The 7,786-nt window shown below is 39.3% G+C and overlaps 1 pseudogene; it reads right to left on the reverse strand.

The window, feature by feature from the left end:
• Positions 1-298: 298 nt before the first annotated feature.
• On the reverse strand, positions 299-5,761 carry LOC119939690 (annotated as a pseudogene).
• Between the last annotated feature and the right edge of the window lie 2,025 nt (positions 5,762-7,786).

Raw genomic sequence — 7,786 nt, forward strand, 5'->3', positions numbered from 1 at the left:
ACTCATGTTGGTATAATGGTTTACATAAATAATACATGAATAAATGATAGTCATTTAGAAATTTACCTCATTAGCTGGAGATAACACCCAATTGTGTGCAATTTGGTAGGTTAACAATTATTCTTCTGTCATTATTTCTCTTTAATCAGTTTATAACAGTAATCCCCTGAACTGCATATGATGTAGCACAATATGCATTCCAAGGGACAACCAGTGGTATTTGGGGGCATTATAGAAAATCTCTTAAATGAAAATGTTTAATAACAGAATTTCTACTTGATGGAGCGTTTGTAAAAGCCTATATTGCTCTTTGTTTACAAATATATGCTGTTGAATGGTGACATTCTTCAGATGAAAATTGACTAGAAAATCCATAATGTACACAGCTTCCCCTAGAGAAATGTTTTCGCTCAGATAACCTGTGGAGAAACAGACACAATATCACAAGTCTTTCCCAAATACACCTGAGGTGAGTAACGCTATATAATTTTCTAAATGTGTAAATGGAAGCAAAGTCGACGGGAAAGAATTTTTAAAGAAGACAAGGGCCGAAGCCAGAATATTGAGTTCCCAATCTTATTTTCTCACGACCATGAACTACAGATGTGTTTCTTTGTGTTTTGACAATGAATAGTTCATATTTATGAAATGGAGAAGCAGCGTGGCTCAGTGGAAAGAGCATGGGCTTTGGAGTCGGAGAGCATGGGTTCAAATCCCGGCTTCACCAGTTGCCAGCAGTGTGACTTTGGGCAAGTCACTTCACTTCTCTCGGCCCCAGTTACCTCATCTGTAAAATGGGGATTAAGACTGTGAGTCCCCTGTGGGACAACCCGATCACCTTGTAACCTCCCCAGTGCTTAGAACAGTGCTTTGTACATAGTAAGTGCTTAATAAATGCCATTATTATTATTATTATTATATGGATAATTAAAAGGAATGAGATTCCTGATTCCATGGAAAGCTTTGAAAATCATTAATCAGGGAAGAAGATGTCATTTCCAGATAAGGGTTGATTGAATCCAAGAAATGAATTCAAGAGAGTTTCAAGAAACTCTCACAAGATGATGCATAAGGCATAGGTTTATTAGGGAGGTTAGAATTCTGCGTCTAAATAAATTAAACAACACCGACACCTTGTTGCAAGTTAATCACATGATCTCTAGTCAGTGGTCTATGCAACTAAAGTCTGTAATATCCCCGAATTTGTAATGAGGACCTGGAGATGTCCATTTTCTCACATATTTTCTATCAGATAATTACGGAAGCACAACCAATGAATGGACAAGGAGTTGCTTTATTACTCATGTTTCAGGAAATGACAGAAAATCAAGGAGGTAAGATATGTCTCCCTTTGTAGCAGCTCAGACATGGAAAAGCAGTCTTTTCTAATAATAATAATAATGTTGGTATTTGTTAAGCCCAGCGCTTTGAACAGTGCTTTGCACATAGTAAGTGCTTAACAAATGCCATTATTATTATTATTATTAAGCACTTACTATGTGTAAAGCACTGTTCAAAGCGCTGTGGGGGGATACCAGGTGATCAGGTTGTCTCACGTGAGGCTCACAGTCTTAATCCCCATTTTACAGATGAGGGAACTGAGCCACAGAGAAGTGAAGTGACTTGCCCAAGGTCACACAGCTGACAAGCGGCGGCACGGGGATTAGAACCCGTGACCTCTGACTCCTTAGCCCGGGCTCTTTCCACGGAGCCACACTGCTTTCCCTTTCTCTTTCTGTGACACAAATTGGAAGGGCATGGTTGGGCACAAGTTGTTACGGTGCTACAATCATAAAAAGTCCCGGAATTCTGAATTTATGTTCCTGCCTCTCTCCTTTATACAACTGCGAGAGCAGAGCCACTGACATACACCACAAAGGACATAAACTTACAGGTCATAGGAGAGACCAGATCCATCCTCCCAAAGCCAGGGTCCATCCTAGCCGTGCTGCGACAGTCCAGTCCAGTAATAAAACTTCAAACGTTTCAGAAAACCCTGAATGGAACCACAACCAAACCATGAAGACAAATTTCCCGTTATTCTCTTTCACAGCAGCAGGGCATTTCAGGGGGATATTGGTTGAAGCATAAACAATATTTATTACCAGTATTAAAAAGCTCTAAATAAACATCAAATTGCCTTGAGCCTTGGACACCAGAAGACACAAACCATCTCCTTCAGGAACCTTTCATCCATGGCTGGAAAAAGTAATGACACAGACATATTTTAGACTGTATAAAACTGTATCTTAAAGAAGGCTTATAAAGATATAAGATTCACTAAGAATCATTGAGAAGCATCATGGCCTGTTGGATAGAACACGGGACTGAGAATCAGAGGACCTGGGTTCTAATCCCATCTCCACTACACATCTGTTTTGTGACCTTGGATGAATCACTTAACCTCTCTATGCCTCAGTGATCTAATCTGTAAAATGAAGATTTAGACTGTGACCCACATGTGGGTCTATTTAATTAATTTATTTATTTATAATTTATTTATTTATTTTATTACTCTATTTATTTCTCTATTCATTACTCTATTTATTTATTTTATATAAATTATTTATTTATTTTATAGCTCTATTTCTCTATTTATTTATTTATTACTCTATTTTATTTGTACATATTTATTCTATTTTATTTTGTTAATATATTTTGTTTTGTTCTCTGTCTCCCCCTCTAGACTGTGAGCCCACTGTTGGGTAGGGACCGTCTCTATATGTTGCCAACTTGTACTTCCCAAGCGCTAAGTCCAGTGCTCTGCACACAGTAAGCACTCAATAAATACGATTGAATGAATGAATAAAAATGTGGGTCAGAGGCTGTGTCCCATGCGATAAACTTGCATCTATACCAGTGCCCAGCACGTAGTATGAATTGAACCAATCCCATTTTTTAAAAAAAAACTATACGCAAATGAAGTGTTTACAAAACAAAGTGTGAAAGTGAAGAGTGAGAATTAGTTGTGGGAGAAAATCAGGAATAGGGGAAATAGGGGAAATCAGGATAAAGGCAAGATTAAGACCTTATCACTTACATCCTTAAGATGAAATAGGAATAATGCAGATATTATAAATGCTTTGTAGAAACATTCATCATTTTCCCTGGTTACAAAGCAGGGGGCATTTATTCCAGATGCCGAAATAGATTGGGCACAGAGGATTAATTCTTCCAGGCATAAGAGAATGAGTGACAGCTGGGTCATGAGAAGAAGCATGACTTGGTGAAAGAGAGGGGTTGGCTGTCAGGAATCCTAAATTCTTATTCAGGCTCCACCCTGGGTGCTGTCAAACTTTGGGCAAGTCACTTAACTTCTCTGTACCTCAGTTTCCTCATCTGTAAATATGAGGATTCCTATGACATAGACTTTGGCAATCTGGTTGCATTGTATCTACCCCAGCCCTTAGTACAGGGCTTCACAAATAGTAAGTGCTTAATAAAAATTATTATTAGTGTTAGTATTATTTCTCAGGATCATCCTCACGTTCTACTCTTAGCCTGACTCCTGGTTTCTAGAGGCCATATCATATCCCCTGCACTAAAGAACCTGGACTACTCTTCTCAATGACTGTCCAGTCATCGGTGAATCCATACTATTCATTGAACCCCTCTTGTGTTTAGAGAACTTTATTAAGCTCTTGAGTAAAACAGAAACAATGTTCATATTTCCTAACCCAAGGGAGCCGGCAATCTAATTATGGTAGCAGGAAAACCAATCTTACATAAAAACAGGGTGTAATGCAATTACATCAGCGATGTGAATAATCTTCGGCTGTCATCATACTCCACATTTTTAAGAAAGTATCTTCAGTGCCTCACAATAATTACTGGAATACCCAGCATTTCAGTATGGGAAGATTCAAGTGAATTAAGTCACTATTCTCACTGTCTCATCGATTCTTACAATGTCCCCGTGTTATTCATTCAATGGTATTTATTGAGCGCTTACAAATAAAGAACCTAGATTCCACTCTCTTTTGTCACCTGGGAAGTGGCCCTTCTTGGTGGTGTGATAAGCTCATTATAAATCATCCTCTCGGTGGATAGATCAAGAGTGTCAAAAATTTCTTGGTGATGTTATGAGCCCAGTGTAAATCGATCACTCAGTGATCAGAAGTCAAAAATTGAGAATGCCATGGTACTATTCCAACACAGAGCCTTGATCTCCATTATTTAGCCTCCAGAATAACTATTAGAAATTAAAATGAGAGAACACACTTTCAACTCCTCCCTGTCTTCTATCTTCAGGAGGCTGGAATTCATATTTTTACAAGCAGTTTGACTCCCTGGCCAAGTCTCGGCTTCTGTAGAGATGTAATAACAGTTCCCTCTGTTCCAGATCCAGTTCCGTGGGCAAGAGACAGAGTAACATTCTAGAGATAGGAAAGAGAAAATTATTAATCAAGTAATTCCATTTCGCAATTTTATGGCAGGTCCACATACCCAAGCTTTTCATTTCACTTTGATCCTTATGTCCTGGCAACATCCCCGCAAATGTGGGGATAGGCAGGGACTATTAGCCGCATTTATGGATGAGGAAACTGAGGCATAATAAGATTGAGTAACTTGCCCAAGAACGCAACAAAGACCAGTGTAAGAACTGTGACAAGAAATCATTACTACTGACTTCCACTCATCCTTTTCTTAACGTCGAATGATCATCATTATATATATTGGTCCTTCTTTTTCAAATACGATACTAGTGATGATGGGATCCTAAACATTTGGGCAAGTCTGTCAGAAAACATGGATGCGTGAAAAACATTCCCTTTCACACCGTTTGTACATATCTTCGCTACACACCCACAACACTTATACCTCTTTTCCTTCACCCTCCTGCCTTCATATGATAATAATAATGACAATGATATTTGTCAAGCACTTCCTATGTGTCAGGTCCTGTACTGAGATGGATACATGTGAATTGTGTTGAAGAAAGGCCCTTTCCCATGTGGAACTCACAGTTTCATTCCCCATTTTACAGTTGAGGTAACTGAGAGACATTCATTCATTTTTTCCACTGTATTTATTGAGCCCATGACCTATTAGGAATGGGTTCACCCTAGGACCAGAAGAGGCATAGAGGCATTTATTGTTTAGATTTGTTCAGTTTTTGCTCTATTAAATGTAGTCCTTGTTTCAGAATATGAGGCAAATAGAGTTTTCTCAAGAAGTTTGCTTTTCACAGTTTCACAATTTCCCCTCTAGACTGTAAGCTCATTGTGGGCATGAAATGTGTCTGTCTATTCTTGCATTGTACTCTCCCAATTGCTTAGTACAGTGGACTGCACACAGTAAAGTGCTCCATGATTACGAGTGAAGGAATTGCTCTGGCAAATCTGGCCAAGGATCAGTCATGTGGGTTCAATTGGGAAACTTCCCTACTCCGGGTTGAAAATAAGAAAAATTAGTACCACCTACCTCTTTGCAATGTAGAGTTGAGAACTGAAAAAGGGCTCTCAGGTCCTAGGTAAGAGTCTAAAGACATAAACAGGGGTATTATTAGTTATCATTATTAATGCTAAAAGGATGATTAAAATAGGAACAGGGTAAAGTGGTTAAACTGAATCATCCCTCTGCTATTACAGAGGGTAAAAATAGCTGTTTCATCAACATGTTCTGGAACAAATCGTTATTTTGGTTCCTCCAGATGTTACTTACAGTTTGCCATCAGGACCCCCAGTGCTAGCATGGATACCATGAGGGTCAGGGCCAGAACCCCCAGAATCCCAGCCAAGAGCTTCCAGGGAGTAGACATGGAATCTGGCAAGAGGGAAAGGGAGACAGTAAATAGAGGGAGAGGAAGAATGTGCCACACTTCCTCTTCACTGGGCCAGAAATGGCAAACATCACCCCTTAGGGACAACAATGACCTTTATGTTTTCACCAACCTGGAGCCCTTCTACTCCTCCACTCTCCTTCTCTTATCCTCCACAGAGACGTGGTTGTCACTATTTGGGGCTCGCTGACATACTCCGGGACTGTCAGCCTCAATGCCCCTTCAAGAACTAAGGACACCTTGACCAGGTTATTAGGAACTGATAATACATATTGATAAAACTCCATCAAGGGGTTGTTCTTGAAATTTAATGCCATTCAGAAAGCCTGACTTCCCAGGGGACTAATAGTCAAATTTATTTTTTAAGACAAAGTACCATTTAGAATATGTGGAATTAGAATTTACCATTCCAGTTTCTCCTCTCGCCTCATTTAATTCATACTAGCTGAAGAAATCAATTGAATGATGAATGATGGCATGATGAATTTAATATCACTAAGAGATGAGGAAAATGTAGGTCAGGAGTCAAAGTTCTGGATGTATGTCTTTCATTCATTCATTCAATCATATTTATTGAGTGCTTACTGTGTGCAGAGTGCTGTACTAAGCGCTTGGGAAGTACGTCGGCAACATAACATATCTTAGTAACATGTCTTAGAACTTAGATCTAAGTTCTAACCTTTAGAGAACTCTTAGAGAAGCAGCGTGGCTCAGTGGAAAGAGCCTGGGCTTGAGAGTGAGAGGTTGTGGGTTCTAATCCTGGCTCTGCTACTTATCAGCTGTGTGACCTTGGGCAAGTCACTTAACTTCTCTGTGCCTCAGTTACCTCATCTGTAAAATGGGGGTTAAGTCTGTGAGCCCCCCATGGAATAACCTGATTACCTTGTATCTACCCCAGCGCTTAGAACAGTGCTTGGCATAGAGTGAGTGCTTAACAAATACCATCATCTTCATTAAAGCACTTAGTACAGTGCTCTGCACACAGTAAGTGCTCAATAAATACGATTGAACAAATGAATGAATAACCCCAGCTCCACCATTTGCATGCTGTGCAAACTCAGGCAAATCACTTCACTTCTCTGTGGCTCAGTGTCCTCGTCTGTAAAATGGGGATTCAGTAACTGTTCTTCCTCTCCCATCTTATTACCGTAGCCCCATGTGGGACAGGGAATATCATTCATTCATTCAATCGTATTTATTGAGCGCTTTACTGTGTGCGCTTGGAAAGTACAATATGGCAAAAAAGAGAGACAACCCCTGTCCACAATGGGCTCACAGTCTAGGGGAGCGGAGATAGACATCAACACAAGTAAATAGGCACTCTAATGGGGAAAATAGACTAAAAAATATTTACAATAAAGTGATCAGAAGAATTCATTGAATGGATAATTGAATACATATACACACAAGTGTTGAGGAAATAGAGAAATGAATAACAAAGTTCTAGTGGTGAGTTTGATGTGGGGTTTATTTTACATTTAAATCTGTACCATTTAGACGCTTGGTAATCTCCCCACCTTCAGCCTCACAGCATTTGGGTATATGTCCACAATTTATTGATCTATATTATTGTCTGTCTCCCTCATTAGACTGTAAGCCAGCTCTGAGCACGGAACATATCTACTAATGCTATTGTACTGTACAACAAGTGTTTAGTACAGAGCTTTGTAGGCAATAGGGCTCAATAAACACCTTTGATTGATTGCTACGGTTAGTGGTTTGGGGAATAAATTGAAGCCAGCTCTGATTGTTGGGACTTTTAATAGAGCTGAGATGTTAAGGAATAGAAAATATAGGAGAGACTTTAAGTAATGATATTTTACCACCTGCAAATGCATACCCTGGCTGAAAACTCTATTTTTCTTATATTGTATAGTATCCACGCTAGCAATGGGATAGATGCCTTGAAGTTAAATGCATCCAGTACAAAGTACTGAATGACGACAATCCCAAACAATCCAAAACAATGAATCTTGAACCACACACCTCTAATTCTCTAATAGA

The sequence above is a fragment of the Tachyglossus aculeatus genome, chromosome 17 (assembly GCF_015852505.1).
Source record: "Tachyglossus aculeatus isolate mTacAcu1 chromosome 17, mTacAcu1.pri, whole genome shotgun sequence".
Lineage (NCBI taxonomy): Eukaryota > Metazoa > Chordata > Mammalia > Monotremata > Tachyglossidae > Tachyglossus > Tachyglossus aculeatus.